Genomic DNA, 17,989 nt, shown 5'->3' with positions numbered 1-17,989 from the left:
TTTCCTGTCGTGATTGGACTGAGGGGGTGGTAATTGGTCAGATTGAAATTATTCTCCTCTTAGGGGACTGGACATAGCTGAGTAATTTTCCACGTTGCGAGAGAGATGTCAGAGTTGGAGCTGGAATGAAACAGCTTCCCCAGGGACACAGCTTGTTGTGCAGCACAATTCTTCAGTCCTATTGCAGGAATGGGGTCAGGGCCCATTGCCTTTGTCGTATCTATAGTGTTCAGCTGTTTCGTCATGACCGTATAGCAAATCGAATTGCTGGAAGACTGGTATCTGTGATTCTGTGGGCATCATGATGAGTGTGAGGTGGATCATCCACTCAACACCTCTGGCTGAGGATAGTGCAGACACCACATCCTTAACTTTTTTTCACTGACGTACAGAGCTGTTCCGATATTTATGATGAGGATATTTTTGGAGTCCTCTCCTCCAGTAAATTGTTTAATCGTCCATCGACATTTGTGTTTGGATTTGGCAGGACGACAGAGCTTAGATCTGATCTGTTAGTCCTGGAATCATTTCCCCTCTCCATCAGACATTAGATCTGCTGGTCGGAATGTAACCAGTTAAATGTGGTAGCTTTAATGGGTTGTTAACAGGTTTAGGTCCACGTGATTTAGACCCTGGCATGTTCACCCACATTCATCACTGAACCATGGATCGGCTTGGTGGTAATGGTAGACTGATGAATTATCGTCGGGCAAATGTTACAGATTGTCGTTGAATACAATTCTGTTTCTGCTGCTGCTGTGGTCTACAGCATCAAATGATAACCCAGTTTGAATTGCAATATCAACAATTCAATTCTACTGACTGTCCCCCAGTTCACACCGAGACCCATTCACCCATCAGCCCTGTATTGACTACCTAGCCTGGTTTCTGATGCGGTAACACTTGCATTTTCATATTCTCATTCTGCTGAGGGCCTCTCCCTGGTGTCACGCCTCTAATTTGTTACTTTACCTCAATCCATTTAAACTCATTGTCTAAATCGTTTCTCTTCCACAATGTCAACTTCTGTATTTGAAGTGAATGTGTCTCCCTCTGTTTTTCTCCCTGACCATGATTAAGAGCTCTGTAGTGTCAGTGATGCCAGTTTTATGTAGTTTCAGAGTCAAGGAACTTGTCCACCATGCGTTATTGTTCAGTCCCCAGTGTACAGCACTCCATGTTGGACAGGATGTTTGAGCATCTTTGACATACTTCTTTGGAAGTTGTCCAAAAACAGAAATTGCTGAAAATGTTGCTGCATCTTCTGGAATGAATGCAGTGTTAAACTTTCAGGTCCAGTGACCCTCTACAAAGCTCTCAGTTTCTCAAACAATTTTGTTATTTTTATTACCAGTATCCATTGTTATTTGGTTTGTGAAAATTTGTTCTGAGCCTATTCATTTCTGGAGAAACTCAGCAGGTCTGTCAGAATCTGCAGAGACAGCGAAACAGCGTTCGCATTTCAAGCCCAGTGTGACACTTCTTCACAACTGAAAAGCATTGGAAACTTGGCTTTTTAATACTTTGCCAGAGCTGGGAGATTCGTGACAGGGAAAAGAGGGCGCGGCAAAGATAAACGGGCTTTTCGCAGTGGTGAACGAGAAGGTGATATAAAATGGTTTTAAATTAAGTTGTGAATGGGGAAAGGGGTTCTCTCTATTGAGTGCAAGATAAAGAAGACACAATCACACAAGGTCACAGGGAGGCCAGGAGGGAGAATGTTGACAATGTGGCATTATAAAGATCTGTCCATAAATATGCTTTCACTGTCGAGATCATCACCTCGTTTTGACAAAGGGTATCAGGTGCTTGACTTCTTATTGGCACGAGTAAGAATTTCATGCTGCCCTAGTTTTGTAATAGGGGAAAAAAAAACAAATCACAGTGTGAAGTTTGGGCGAAGTATTGTTTATCTGTCATGTTTACGATAGTTTCAAATTTGCAGTATTTATCTTTAAATACTTGTTCTTAAAGTTAGTATTCAATGGAGTGTAGAAGGTTGAAGGATGACATTAGAGAAGTTTCAAAAATCATGAGAGGTATAGATAGCGTGAATAGCCAAGGTCTTTTCCACGCGATGGGGGAGTTCAGCCGGAGAAGGAATAGGTTTAAGGTAAAAGATGGAAAATTTACAAGGGACGCAGGGGCAGTGTTTTTGCACAGAGGGTGGTGTGGGTATGGAATGAGCTGCCAGAGGAAGAGTGGTAAATGCATGTACAGCTAACACATTTAAAACTCATTTAGACAAACATATAAATGGGAAACATTTCGAGGCCTATGGGGCCAAATGAAAGCAGATGGGACGAGCATAATTTGGAAAACCTGGCCAGCATGGACATTTAGAAAAGCTTCACGCAGAATCAGTGAGGGTCTGTGAAAGGGAAATTATACTTTGCCCTGTAAAATCATGCAAAGTATTTCTGGAGATGTCTGAGAATGTAACAAACGGACTTGATAAAGGGGATCTGGTAGAAACAGGCTTTCCAGAGATTTTCCTCAAGGTATTACAGAACAAAAGTTCTTACACAAGACAGAAGCTCGTAGGATGATGGAAAATATATCAACATGGGATGATGATTGGTTAGCACACAGCAATCGGAGAGTCAGGATAAATAAATCTTCATGACAAAGGTGTATCTGCTTGAGGACCAAAGCTATCAGTCCCATGGCATAAGTTATTTAAACTCTATACTGATAGTCTGAAGGAGGGAGCTGAGTGCAATATACATCTGAGTTTGACGATGACACTGAGAATCAAAAGGTAGGCTGTTATTTAATGGAGAGCGCTTCCAGAAAAAGAACAGTACAAAGGGATTGGAGTGTTCCTGTGTATGAAACATAAAGTCAGCATGCTGATGCAGCAAGTAACTAGGTTGGTAAATTAGCCGGCTTCCAGGGATGAAAGGGTTGTGTTATTGAGAATCTCTAAAATTGTGAGGCGATTATTCATTGGGGTTTAAATGAATGAGGAGCGATACTGCTGAAAAAATACATGACACAGAAGGTATTTGAGAATGTAGATGTTGAGAAGTTGTTACCATTCCTGAGTGGAGTCTCGAACTCGAGGACATAGATACCGAATATGAAATATCAATTTCTATCTGAGATACAAAATAATGACTTCTCTCAGAAGGTAGTGAATGTCTGGAATTCCCTAACCCAGAGAAGTGTGGAGGGATACAAGGAGTCAGCAAGAAAGTGGAGTTAGACCTGGAGTAAATCAGCCATGTTCGTATTAAATGACAGGGAAATCTTGAGGGGCCGAATAGCCTACTGTTGTTCCTATTTGTTGATTTCACATGTTATGCTTTTGCAAAGTAACAGGTTATTTTCCCGGAAGTTGTGTTGTGTAATGCTACATTCGGGTGAGCAGAGGATTTGTTTGAGTTAAAGCTGGGTGGGGTATGGGGGCTGTATTCACAGTAAATGTGGGTCTGTAACACAACCCACATCTGAAGCAGACATTGCAGAGAGGAGAAGCCTGGAAACAGGGTATGGGGGTGTGTGTCTCTTCCTGACCCAGCCTGGATTTTCCAAGTACATTTCCAAGACTGCACCTAATCATCAGGGTGGCCTTGATCTGCCCCTGTGCAGCAGGTCCAAAGGGCTGAATGAAACTTCAGAAGACAGCGCTGAGGGACAAGAGGGGGCCTTTTGGTCCTTTGACACTACTCCACCAGCAAATAAGGTCTTGGCTCATCTCATTGTGGTCCCAGCTGCACGTTTCTCTCCATGCACCATTATCCCTGATTCACCTGTCTATGGAAAATCAGACGAAGCCAGCCTCGATATAATATAAAGATTCAACCATCCCAAACTTCTGGGAAAGTGAATTCTCACTTGAATGAATTCCCACTTTGTGATTTTATTCTCACTCCAGATGTGACTGAGGATGGAGGGTTTCACTCTTTCTTTTTCTAGTCCCACTCGTCCACTGCTCACAACAAATTTTAAATATAATCAGGTTGGTGACGTGGCCGATGATAAAGGTCTCAGACTGGGTCAGGTTCAGTGATAAGAACAAGTCAGGCAGATTTCTTTCGTCAGCCACAAGGTACTAACAGAACTAATGGAGGAGTATGATGGATCTATGGGTAACACTGCTGCCTCACATCACCAAGGAGCTGGGTCCAATTCCAACCTCAGGCGACCCTCTATGTGGAGTTTGAACATCCTCCCCACGCCTGTGTGGGTTTTCTCCCAGTGCTCCAGTTTCCTGCCACAGTCCAAAGATGTGCAGTTTAAAGTGGAGTGCCAATAGTGCCCAGGGGTGCGTAGATTAGGTGGGTTAGTTATGGGAAATGAAGGGTTACATGGATAAGATTGGGGGGCACGTCCAGGTGGGATGTCGTTTGGTGGTTCAGTGTGGATTTAATGGACGGAATGTCCTGCCTCCACACTGTAGAGGTTCTGTGACAATGACAACAAATTTAGGCTATGCAAACACCCAGTGGGTATATACCTGATCCATTCTCCTCAAGGTCTCATATGTAGTTTTCTCTTATTCCAAGAGTAACCTGTTAAAGCCTTCATAATATAAGCCCTTCACCCCAGGAAACCTTGAAATGAAATATCTCTGAACTGCTTCCAATGTAATTATATACTTTCTCGGATAAGGAGACACAAAAAACTAATCTCACACTCAGATCATACTGTTTATAATGGCTTTCTCAAAGTGCTGTGAGTCTTTGGAACACTCTTTCCCACGGAGCAATGGAGGCAGAGATATTGAATATTTTTTGATGCACAGACGGAAGGTTCATAAATAACAACAGAGTCAAGGATTATCGAGGATTGGGCAGCAATGTGCAGAGTGGGGGGAAATGTAGACAGTGGTATCAAATGACACGGCTTCAGAATCTCCAGGTATATAATGCAAAATGAAATGATAATATCGATAAAATGTTAAGGGGAATACAAGATGGCGGTGATCCAGAAGGTCTGCTTTGCTGGGCTGTGCATCACAGCACGGGCAAAGCGATTCTCTAACCCACCCCATCCTCGCCATTTACTTAAATTTCAACACTAAAAGAGCGATAGAATCCTTACTAATCCCGTTTTGTCAAAGGGAGATGTCAAAACATGGGAAAGATCGAGTAAGTCCCAACAAGCGGTGAACCCGTCAGAAGCATCAAGCATGCCTGAGGCTGTAGCTGTAACCCACTCTGCTCGTTTAATAGACCCAGTTCCTCACCAGGCCTTGGTCACTGAGTTCACCAAGTTACGTGAAATGATTGAAGCCATGATTGAAGAACCGTTCAGCCGTGGCTAGAGCCGCTCTCAGCCGTGCCATAGAAACATGAGCAGCAACTTGACAGCCTTGGAAACAGAACAGACGATGTCAAGGGCCGAACTGCAAGGGCAGAGACCGTGATCGATTCCTCTCGGGAGAGGATCCTCGCCCATGAAAACAGGTCTGCATCTTAACTGAAGAAGATGACGACCTCGAGAACAGGGGTAAGATGAAGAATATTCACATCGTCGGTTTCTTGGAGCGGACAGAAGGTGGTCAGCTGGTGAGTTTTTTCAAGAACTGGCTGCAGCGATTCCTTCACTTCAAAACTGAGGAGGGACGGATGAAGAGTGAGAAAGTTCATCGGGTTATGGCACGGAAGTCAGACTCAGACCAACGCCTTCATCCTGTCCTTGCACGATTACAGAGTTTTGGGGACAAACAAAGACTGATGGAAGCTTTCAGAACACAGGGGTTCTGAAATCCACTGGGTTTAATTGACAAGAGCTCCAGGATTATGTTCTTTCAGGACTTTTCAGCGGCGGTGATTCAGGAAAGAAAATCTTTTGATGACACCATGAGAAGAGTAACGAAACTCAGGATTCAGTATTCCTTACGGTTCCCCGCTGTGTTCTGTATTGCTTTGAATGGATCCTTGAACCCTTCTGACTCTCCAGGGAAAGCGAAAACTTTTAAAGTAAGCTGGATATTTAGATAATCATGTTTCAATCTTAAAGAAATTTTGTTGGATTTTTCTGCTATTAACCAGTGTTAAATTCTAGCTGGGAATGGGTAGAGTACCCATTTTTAACTTCCTCATTAGTATTCTTTTTTTTTCTTTGCTTGTGTCTGGGGTGCAGCTCAAGCTGGAGGGGGTTACAAAGGTATTTGTGTTGACTAAGTGCCGATCGAAGGGCAGTTCAAGCCCGATTTTTGTTGTTAATTGCCCTGGATTCCATATTGGTAGCGGGCACAAGATAAAGCTTTGAGATAGGTAAGCATCCCCAGTGGGCGGTGGGGGGTAAATTCCCCAATCAAGTGTCATTGGCATTTTGGATTTTATTTCGTTTTTTGGTTTTTTATGTGTTTAGCTTTGGAAAGTTTTGAGAGCTTGTTAGTTGTAGTAGTTTTAGTTTGTACAGTTTTTAGGCTCAATGAGTCTTTTTTTCATTAATGATCAGCGATGTGTAATTCGATGTGAAACTCTAGAGTTGAAATGTTGCTACAGTGTGTTATGGATAATGATGTGCTTAAATGTTGTACCTGGAACATTAAGGGGAGCCATCTGCCAGTCAAGAGGAAAAACGTATTTTCTAATCTTCAAAAGGAGAGGGTGGATGTTGTCCTCTTGCAGGAGATGCACCTTGATGACAAGGAACATTTGACGTTACAGCAGCTCGGGTTTGATCGGATTTATTTCTCGTCTTTTAATACTAGGAGTAGGGGAGAAGCCATCCTAGTGAAGAAGAATCTTCCATTTAAATTACTAGATTGTATTAGACACTCATGGAAGGATCATCATCCCCAAAGTCTTGAACTATGGGAAATAATACAGTATTTTGAATGTTTATTGCAACCCGGCGCAGCCTCTTAATATCCTGGCAGATGCATTTTCCAAATTAAGTTATCTTGCATCGTGGCACATGATTGTAGAAGGAGATTTCAACTGTCTTATGGTCCCACGGTGGACAGAATGTCCAAATGTCCCCCAGTACCCTCGATAGAATAAAAGCAATTAGTGGATATGTGTGCAGAACTAGAGATGGTGGATTTCTGGAGGCAGATCCACATCACAAGTAGGGATTTTATTTTCTCCTTATCCTGCACAAATGGCACATGAGGGTTGATCTCTTCCCCATCCCTGCAACAATCTTAGATACGGTGGCATCCTACACAATTGGGAATATTACCCTAACATTCCTGCCCCAGAAGTAAGATAGAAGTCACATAAGATTATGTTGTATGCAGATGAGGGTCTCATGTTTTTGTCAAATCCAACAGTTTCGGCAGCTCACGTGATGCAATGCATTATTTTGCTTATCACCTTTTCGGGCTAAAAGATTAATTTTACACATTTGTGGCCTTCCCTGTGGGAGGTCTCAGGGAAATACCTGATGTTGAAGGCAAATTCTGGTTTCCTTTCACAGGGGTGGTTTCCCTATTTTAGTATTTTCATTACATTATTTTCATTACATCCGTCTTTGATCATTTATTTAATGTGAAATATGTCCATTTGTTTGACAAAATTAAACAGTGCTAACCACTGTGCCACCGTGCCCCCCAAAGAATCTTCCATTTAAATTACTAGATTGTATTAGACACTCATGGAAGGATCATCATCCCCAAAGTCTTGATCTATGGGAAATAATACAGTATTTTGAATGTTTCTTGCCACCTGGCGCACCCTCTTAAAATCCTGGTAGATGTATTTTCCAAAGTAAGTTATCTTGCATCGTGCCAGATTATTGCAGAAGGAGATCTCAACTGTCTTATGGACCCACAGAGATATTTCCGAGACAAATATTTTGGAGATTCAATGGCTGGTTTAGCTCTTTTATTTGGCACTATAGGCGACTCTTTATCAAGCTAACCAAATTGAAACTACTCCGCAGAGTGTGGTGAGTAGATCTTCCAGATTAAAAGCTATCAATTAAGCTCTTTATTATCCTATGTTAGTGAGTGGACCACTGAGGACTCGGTGTCAATACGGTTAGATATTGAGCTCTCTCAGACAAAGTGAAACCTTACTAATCTGTTGTTCTTAGCCAAAAATGACAACATTTATGGAGTATTATCATAACCCAATAATTATCAATAAAGTTAAAGCATGAATGCCAATGCGTCAGCTCAAGGGCAATATGCCGAAAGCATGTTTCTTTCACCTAGAATTCGTATACAGAATTGTCAATCGGGGATAATGGATTCCATGTTTAAACTATGGGAAGTCAGGGGTGTAACTTGCTTGAGTGATTTAGAATTAATAGAATCCCTACAGTGTGGTAACAAGCCCTTGAGACCAACAACTCGACTTCGACCGATCCAGACCAAATTCCCCTACCATCCTATATTTACCCTGACTAATGCTCCAACCTACACATCCCTGAACACTATGGGCGATTTATCAATAGCCAATTCATCTAACCTGCACATCTTTGGACCCTGGTGCTGTGAGGCCGTAGTGCTATCTACTGAGCCACCACGTATTATTTTAAAGAGAAAGAATGACATAATTTGATGAAATAACTCGTAAATATGGACTACCTAGTAGAGGCCTCTTCTGTTTTTTTGTCCAGATCAGAGATTTGATTTTTAAAAAATACACCTTTAACAGACTCTTACAGATCCGATAGAGAGAAGTGGGTGCTTATTGCTTAGAATACACTCTCTGTGATTACCCTTTATCATTAATTGGAGTGTGTCCCCTCAGACGAGACTGTGCAGCTTTGGGATGGCTGCGAGAGAGGGTTGGGGGTTCTGAACAACTCGGAGAGATTGAGACCACATTTGTGAAAATGCTTGAAGGATTTTGATCTGTAATAGGACCCATTCCATGCACTTGAAAATTCTTCATTGGGTCTATCTGACGCCAGATTGTCTCTCAAAATGCAAAGTGGGATTATCGTCAGCACGTGGTAAATGCAGAATGACTGCAGGCACTCTTACCCTTGATTGTTGTCCTGCTACAGGCTTCATATGTATTGGAACACTGTGTTAGGTGTGATAGAGAAGGTTTTGGGGACTGAATTGGAGATGGACCAGGTTTTTCCGTTCCTGGGCCTGCTCAGGGTATCTGACGGAGATGCACATGAGGAAAAGCATTATATCCTTACTTTCTGTGCTAGGAAACAAGTTCTGTTGTGTTGGATGTCTAAAAACCCCGGGTCTGTTGGGTCGTCGTAAGTTCTTCATGGAGAATATCCCTTTGGACTTTCTCACGAGTATGGTGCATCAAAAAAACAGAGATTTACATAAGACATGGCAGCCCTTTTTGGATTACCACGATGCAGGTTTATCTGTCACATTAAGAAGGGCTTTTATAAAGCCATGACGATATTGTCTAATGAATCTAATATCCAATGAGAAACAATTATGAACATAAAGATGCGTATCAGTTAATGCACTTGAAGAACAACAGCTATCGTTTTGTTATGCTGAGTTGTACTATGTATTCATTTTTTACTGTTTATTTTTGTTTTTCTTCTGTCCATTTAACGTTTTTAACTTGTTTTATATGTACATGCACATTAGTGTAATTCTGTTCAGTTATTTGAGTTGTGTTGTTATTGAGTTATTTTAATATTAAAAATCTCTTTTCAATAAAATTATCTTTTAAAATTAAAATGCTAACGTTGATAGAATAGAGTCCCAAAGAACTCTCATTAGAGAGACCACTTATGCTGGTTTACCCTGAGGGTCACCACATCTCGGGTGATGGGGTGAGGTTGAGGTTGAGAGAGCGTCCCCTTCATGGTAACCTCTGTCAGTGTGAGGAACTGAACCTGCGCTGTTGGCCTCCCTCTGCATCACAAACCTGCCGTCCAACGAACTGTGTGGGAGATAGTGCAACTGTTACAGACAGAAACAGTCACATGCAAAGGGAAAGAGAAACTTTCATAATAATAAAAATGGCAAATTCAGATCACGGTCAAGATAACGGCTGAGGGTAAAAACGTTCTCTGCTCGAAATTGTATTTTATAACAAGACATGTTTAGAAGCTGTCTTTGATTTAATATCATTAAGGTGAGTCAAGTGAAATAACCAGAATTACTAAGTGTGATTGGAATCTATAACCATAAAATAAGTGTAGATTTCTTGCTTGGTCTGTGTAAAGCATGCTGACCGTCGTATGAAAGTATCAAGCAGATGGAATATATTGTTAGGAGAGTGCGTTCCATGGGAAATGCCCTCGAACAGGCACTTGAAGAAAAGTGGGGTAAAAGTGCCAGAGTGCCGTCTGGTTAATCATGATGGGTGGGAGAATCGGGCTGGTATTGAATGAGAGGGACACCATGGGGTGGGATAGGTAGCTAATGAGGTGAGTTCGATAAGATAGCACCAGGAAACTAGCTCAGCTTTGTACAGACAGTCTCTCTGTCACACTCAACGAAAATGAAACTGAGACAAATTACTGTTTTATACAGCTCAATGTGTCGAAGACTCTGCAGTCCTCCCTCTCAGTTACAACGCTGCAGGACAAATGCTCATTCAAAACTCTCTATCACCTGAACTCATACTAATATACCATTCACTCATAATTCTTCATAATACTGACCCGTGTTGCATGGTACTATCGAAATGTCTTCATTTCAGCATTCTGGAAACAGTGAACATATCTTTCCGTGACATTTTTTCTCAGTCTCCCCTCCCTGTCTCTATCCCAAAACACACGTATTTACAGTCATACGGTTCTACGGACAGAAACAGGCCACTTCTGCCCAGCTGTTCCATGCCAAACAAAATGTCTATCCACACTCATCCAATTTCTCTGCCCTTGCTCTGTATCCTTTAATCTTTTCCTATCTGTGTATTTGTCCAAATGCCTTTTCAATGTTGTTATTGTACCCATCTCAACCACTTCCAATCGCAGCTCAGCCCATCAGTATACCATACCCCGTGTAAAAAAGTTGCCCCTACGGGTTAATTTTCATTTTATTCCTCTCGAAGCTTTAACGGATGTCCTCTAGTCCTCGATTCCCCAACCTTGCGAAACAAATTGAAGTGTTTAACCCTATGCACATCTCTCATAATTTGATAAGATCTACACTTCTTGTTGTGGTTCTGTTCGCTGAGCTGGGAATTGGTGTTGCAGACGTTTCGTCCCCTGTCTAGGTGACATCCTCAGTGCTTGGGGGCTTCCTGTGAAGCGCCTCTGTGATGTTTCCTCCGGCATTTATAGTGGTTTGCATCTGCCACTTCCAGTTGTCAGTTCCAGTTGTCCGCAGAAACGTCTGCAACACAAATTCCCAGCTCGGCGAACAGAACTACAACAACGAACACCCGAGCTACAAATCTTCTCACAAATTATCTACACTTCTATAAGAACCCCCTTCAGTTTCCTAGGCTGTAAAGAAATAAGTTCTAACCTGTCCAACTTCTCCCTATAACTTAAACCCTTTTGCCCAGGAAACATCTCTGAAATTTCTTCTACACTCTTTCTAATTCAATAATATCCTTTCTAGAGCAAGGTGAACAAAACCGAACCCAATACTCCAACTGCAGCCTTACCTACTTCCTGTATAACTGCAACATAACGTCACAACTTCTATACTCAATGCCCTGACGAAGGCCTGTGTGCCAACCGCCTTCTTCACTGTCCTGTGTATCAGTGACCCAAATTTCAGACAACCGTGCACCTAATCTCTAATGTCCTTTGTTCCGCTACACTCCTTACAGCACTCTCGTTCATCATTAAACACCTACCTGGATTTGACTTTCCAAAATGCAAGACGTCACCCTTGCCTCTGTTAAACTTCACATGTCATTTCTCAGCCCACTTCCACTGCCGACTAAGGTACTGCTGCAATTTCTGGTAATGTTCCTCATTGGATCCCTTCTATTTTAGTGTCATCTGCAAACTTACTAACCTTGCGTTGTGCACTCTCGTCCAAATTATTGATACAGATAAAAAACAGCATTGGACCCAGGACCGACCCCTGAGGCACTCCACGAGTCACAGGCCTCCAGTCCGACAAGCATACCTCCACCATAGACATTTGCTTCCTAACGCCAAGCCAATTGTGTCGCCAATTTGCCAGTTTACATTGGAGTCCATGCGATCTAACCTTCTCAAGCTGTCTAACATGTGGAACCTTATCAAAGGCCTTACTGAAATCCATATAGACTATATCCACCACCCTGCCTTCATCAACCTCCCTGGTCACTTCCTCAAAAAACTACGAACAAAATTTGTAAGGCATAATCTGCCATGCACAAAGCTATGCTGACTTCTCCAAATCAAACTCTTTCTTTCCAAATGTATGCACATCTTATCTCTCAGAACCTTCTCAAGTGGTTCACCGAAAACAGATATGAAGCTTACTGGTGCATAATTCCCAGGCATTTCTTTGCAGCCCTTCTTGAAGAAGGGCACTACATTTGCTACTGCCCAGTCTTCCGGGACCTTGCCCCTGAACTGTCTTCTCTCGCCTCTTTCAGTGCACTTGGATATATCTGGTCAGGACCAAGAGATTAATCTGACTTTATGCTTTCTAATATGTCCAACAGCACCTCTACTGTGATATTAACGGTACCAAGATATGACAACTAATCCCACCAAAGGTCACATATCATTATGAATTTCTTCATGGTAAACACAGACGGGAAATTGAGGACCTCGCCCATCTGTTGTGGTTTGACACATGAATGCCCACTTTTCATTTTAAGGCGTCCTATTTTCTCTCTAGTCGTTCTTTTTCTTTACTATACTGAAAGCATATCTTTGGATTCCCCACCTTTCTCAGCCAAGGCTATGTCATACCCCCTTTTCGCCTTACTGATTTCAATCTTCAGTAAAACTCTTGCATCACTTGGGTCTCTCCAGAGATTCCATTGATTCCAGCTGCCTGAACCTGAGCCACGCCTCCTTTTTGCTGGTCAGAGCCCGATTATCTCTTGTCATCCAGGGTTCTCTCTTCCTGCCTCACTTTCCCTTCACCCTCACAGGAACATATAGAGCTTGAACTTGAGATATCTCACTTTTAAAGGACTCCCACTTACCAGAGATCATTTTGCATATCTCTGTCTAATTCCAACAAAGTTCGCTTCGCCCCAAATTAGAACTTGAATCTGGGGACCAATTCTGTCCCTGCCATAACTGTTTTAAAATTAATACAATTCTAGTCACCGGTCCCAAAATGCTCCCTCACTTTACCTCCGTCACCTATCCTGCCATATGTCCCAACAGTAGGTCGAGTTTGTCCCTTCCCGAGTAGGACCCTCGACATGCTGCTTGTGGAAGCTTTCCTCAACACACTTAACTAATTTCTTTCCATCTTAGTCCTTAAACCTCTGGAAGTCCCAGTCTATGTTGGTATAATTAAAATCACCTATTATGACAACTCTATTGCTCCTGAAAGTCTCGCCAGTCTCCCTGCATATTTGTTTCTCTAATTCCCATTGATTATTTGGAGGCTTATAGTGCAACCACTATAACATCACCAACCCCCTCTTACTTCTTTGCACCATCCACAAAACCTCACTCAACATTACCTCAGTTATTTCATCTTTAAATACTGGAGTGGTGTGCGCCTGAATCGGAACTGTTGGTATTTAACCTGTTTCAATTTACATCTCTCCCTCCCAGTGATTGTCACACACACAGCACCCCTTGTCAAGGCGCAATGGAGATACAGAGCTGTAAATGGATGGGAGCTGCACATCCTGTCACTGCCAGCATTGGCTGCAAGTTTCCCCACACTGGGCAGTGATCTAACACAGCGTTACCGAACAATGCAAAAACCTGGGGTTATATATGAATGAACCAGTGCGGTCTGCACAGCTCCTCACGCTGGACATTTCGCCCAGTATTATAGATCAAGTATTGGTGTGAGCTGCACAGAATTCCACTCTGGACATTGCTGGGTTACATTCAGCAGTTCACTAGCTGGATCTACACAGTGCTCCATCCTGAATATATAATGGATGGGCTGGTTTTGTGAGTTGGATTGCGAATGTGAGAGAACTAAACTTCTGGCAATCCCTTTATTTTCTGTTTTCATTCTTGTGATTGGACCCTTCAAATCCTGACTCACCAGATTAGATCTGACCCTCTGGATGAGTGATGGTGACTGTTGTTACAGCATCTGGGTCTGCAACATGACCAACAAATGGAGCAGAGGCTGCAGAGAGGGGGTCTCCGTAAAATGGAATGAGGCATGAGTCAGATCAGCCGTGCTCTAAGTGAATGGTGGGGCAGAATTGTGTGGACCACGAATGCAATTTATTCATATATTTCTGTTTGTTAGAGGCAAACTCCCCTTCTCTCCCAGTGCCCAAAGCTGATGGGGAGTGAGTCACCTCCTGTTGTCCCTGCGTAACACGATCCTGGGGCCTCACAAGCCTCTAGATTTCCCAGTGACGGTCTCGAGCAGTTGAGTGACTGCCTCCTGTTCCTGTGTCCCAGTCTCAAGCAGTTGAATGACACCCTCCTGTTCCTGTGTCCCAGTCTCGAGCAGTTGAATGACACCCTCCTGTTCCTGTGTCCCAGTCTCGAGCGGTTGAGTGACTCCCTCCTGTTCCTGTGTCCCAGTCTCGAGCGGTTGAGTGACTCCCTCCTGTTCCTGTGTCCCAGTCTCGAGCAATTGAATGGCTGCCTCCTGTTCCTGTTTCCCAATCTCAAGCAGTTGAGTGACTTCTTCCTGTTCCTGTGTCTCAGTCTCGAGCAGTTGAGTGACTGCCTCCTGTTCCTGTATCTTAGTCTCGAGCAGTTGAGTGACTGCCTCCTGTGCCTGTGTCCCAGTCTCGAGCATGTTGAGTGACTGCCTTCTGTTCCTGTGTCCCAGTCTTGAGCAACTGATTGATGCCTCCTGATCCCAAGTTTGTGATAATAGATGTCCTCCTCATGCTACTGACTCACAGGCTCAAATCGCTCTGTGCTCACCTGCTGCTCCTGTGAAATGGACTTGAGGGACTGAATGGCCTCTTCATATTCCTTACAGCTTCTCTTGACTAAAGGCCTTTCTCCTGTTTCTGTAAAATACCATCAACATCTGAATGATGTATTTTTGTATTTGACTCTCAGTAATTGAGCAAACAAACTGACTAACAGAATTCAGAACCGGAATAGCCTCTTCCTGTTCCACTGTTATACACTCAAGAGTCAATGATGTCTCTTGAGTCTCAATGATGTACAGCACGGAAAAAGACCTTTCGATCCAGTCGTCCATTCTGACCAAATATCCTAAATTAATCTCGTCCCCCTTGCCAGCACTTGGCCAATATCCCTCTAAACCCTTCCCATGCATGTACCTATTCAAATGCCTTTTAAATGGTGTAACTGTGTCTGCCTCCACCCACCTCTTTTGGGTGCTCAGTCCATAAACACAGCAGTCTCTCTTTGAAAGTGTTGGACCTCATTTCCCTTTATAAATCTTTCTCCTCTCACCTTAAACCTTTGTCCTCTAATTTTCGACTCACCTATGCTGGGGTAAAGAAGTTGACTGTTTACCTTATCTATGCCCCTATGCCTTTATAAACCGCTATAAGGTCACCCCTCAGCTTCAACACTTGAAAATAGTCCCAGCCAATTCAAACTCTCCCTGTAGCTCAAACCCTCCAACACCTGCAACATTTTAAAAAATCTCTTCTGCACTCTTTCAAGTTTGACAATGTCTTTCTGACATCAGGGAGACCAGAATTAAAGGCAATATTACAAAAGTGGCCAAACCAATGTCCTGTACAGATTTAACATGTCATACAAATGCTTCAACTCAAAGCACGCACCAATAAAGGGAAGATCACCAAGTGTCTTCTTCACTACGCTGTCTACCTGTGACGGCACTTTCAAGGAACAGAGAACCTTCACCACCAGGTGACACAGTACCTCAGTGGCTTGCATTGCTACCTCTTAGCACAGCGATCTGGGTTTAAGTACATCCTTGAATGAGTGCCTGTCTGGTGTTTGCACATTCTCCCCGTATCTGCGTGAGTTTCTTCTGGGTGTTACATTTTCCCTCCACAGTACAAAGATACACAGGTAAGGGTAGATTGGCCATGCTAAATTGCCCCAAGTACCCTGGGACGTGTAGGCGAGGTGGATTAGCCATGGGAAATGCAGGCTCGGAGGGATAGGGTAGGGGTGTATCCAGTGGGATACTGTTCCGAGGGTCGATGTGGTCTCGACGGGCCGAATTGCCTGTTTCCTCCCTTTAGGGATTCGATAATTTCAATGGAGTTCTCTTTGTTTGGCCACTTTTGACAGGACTTGACCTACATGTTTTGGCCTGATTTATCTTGCAAAATGCAACACCTCACATTTATCAAATTAAACTCCATCTGCCACCGCTCGGTTCACCTAACCAATTTTCCACTGTGTTCTGAGATATCATTCTTCACTGTCGACTACACCACCAAATTTGGAATTATCTACAACCTTAGTGATCATACTTCATATACTCAAATGTAAATGATTTGTATAAGTGACAAAAGGCAGTGGACCCACTATTGATCTTTGTGGCACGTCACTGGTCACAGGTCTCCAAGTGTAATGAACAAATGCCCACTGTCACGCCCTGTCTTCAATATTCAAGAAAAATTTGCATCTAAATGGCGAGCTCTCCCTGGATCCCAGGCAGTCTAACCTTGTTAACCAGGCTACCATGCAGAACATTCGAGGAGAAAGTGACGACTGCAGATGCTTGAGATCAGAGCTGAAAATGTGTTGGTGGAAAAGCGCAGCAGGTCAGGCAGCATCCAAGGAACAGGAGAATCGACGTTTCGGGCATCAGCCCATAGTTTGGTTTTCTTACTGAATTGCATAAAGACAACATCCACTATCCTGCCTCATCAATCATCTTGATCACTCCCTCAAAAATTCCACCGAGTCAGTGAGACGTGATCTCCAATGTACAAAGCCCTCTTCAGTCCTTATCTTTCCAAATGCATATACATCCTTTCCCTCAAAACCCCCTCCAGCAATTTAGTCACCATTGACGTCAGGCTCACCAGTCTATAGTTACAAGGTTTTTCCTTCCTTTCTTAAATGATGACACTGTTAGCAGCCCTGCACTATTTTGGCACCTCACCTGTGGAAATCAATGATACAAATATATCAGCAAAATGCAGAGCAATCTCTTTCGTAGCTTCCCACAAACTTGTGCGATACAACTGATCAGGTCCCAGGGATTTGTTCACCTTCATGTGTTTTAAAATATTCAACACCTCCTTGTAATACAGATACTTTTCAAGCTATCACTATACATTTCTTCATTCTCTCGCTCTTGTAATTCCCTCCACATTAAATACTGAGGAGAAATACTCGTTTCATATCCCTCCATCTCTTGTGGTTCCACACATAGGTAGCCTTCCTGATCTTTAAGGTGCATATTCTCTCCCTAGTTAATCTTTTGCCAAGAAAAGATTTGTAGAATTTCTTCAATACCTCGTTAATCCTATTTCTAATTTTTGTGTCCCGATTTCCGAGTTGACTATACACTTACTGCCCTTATACTCCTCTGGGGATCCACTTGATCTCAGCTCTGTTTACCTGACGTCTGCCTCCTTTCTTACCTTGACCAAAGCGTCAATATATCTAGCCATCCAGCACTCCCTGCACGCGCCAGCCTTGCCCCTCTCACTAATGGGAACACGTTGGCTCTTGACCTTCTGAAACCAAGTTTTGATTGCCTTGCATTTTCCAACCATCACTTTACCTGCGAATAGGATGTTCCAATTAGCCTTTCACAGGCCTCGCCTAACACTTTCAAAATTGGCCTTGTTTAAAGTTAGAACTTTATTGTTTACATCAGGTCTTTCCTATTCCATCACTTGTGTAAAAGTAATATTTATGCGTAACAGACTTGAAATGTCAAATAAATACTTCCTGTCTCTCTGTAACAGGTTCGAGAGGCTGAAGGGGATTCTCCTCTCCCTGTATAACAACCACGAGACTTTAAATGACACATCAACCCCTGGATTACGAGCAGCCAATAAACTGTATTTGATGGAGGTTCATCCCTTCTCAGTTACAGAAACAATGAACTCCAGGTGTCCTCTCAGTGTTACCTCATACAGCTGCAGCGACACATACTTTTATTTTG

Source organism: Chiloscyllium punctatum, chromosome 14 (assembly GCF_047496795.1).
Source record: "Chiloscyllium punctatum isolate Juve2018m chromosome 14, sChiPun1.3, whole genome shotgun sequence".
Classification (NCBI taxonomy): Eukaryota; Metazoa; Chordata; class Chondrichthyes; order Orectolobiformes; family Hemiscylliidae; genus Chiloscyllium; species Chiloscyllium punctatum.
Note: the sequence above shows the minus strand (reverse complement) of the source record.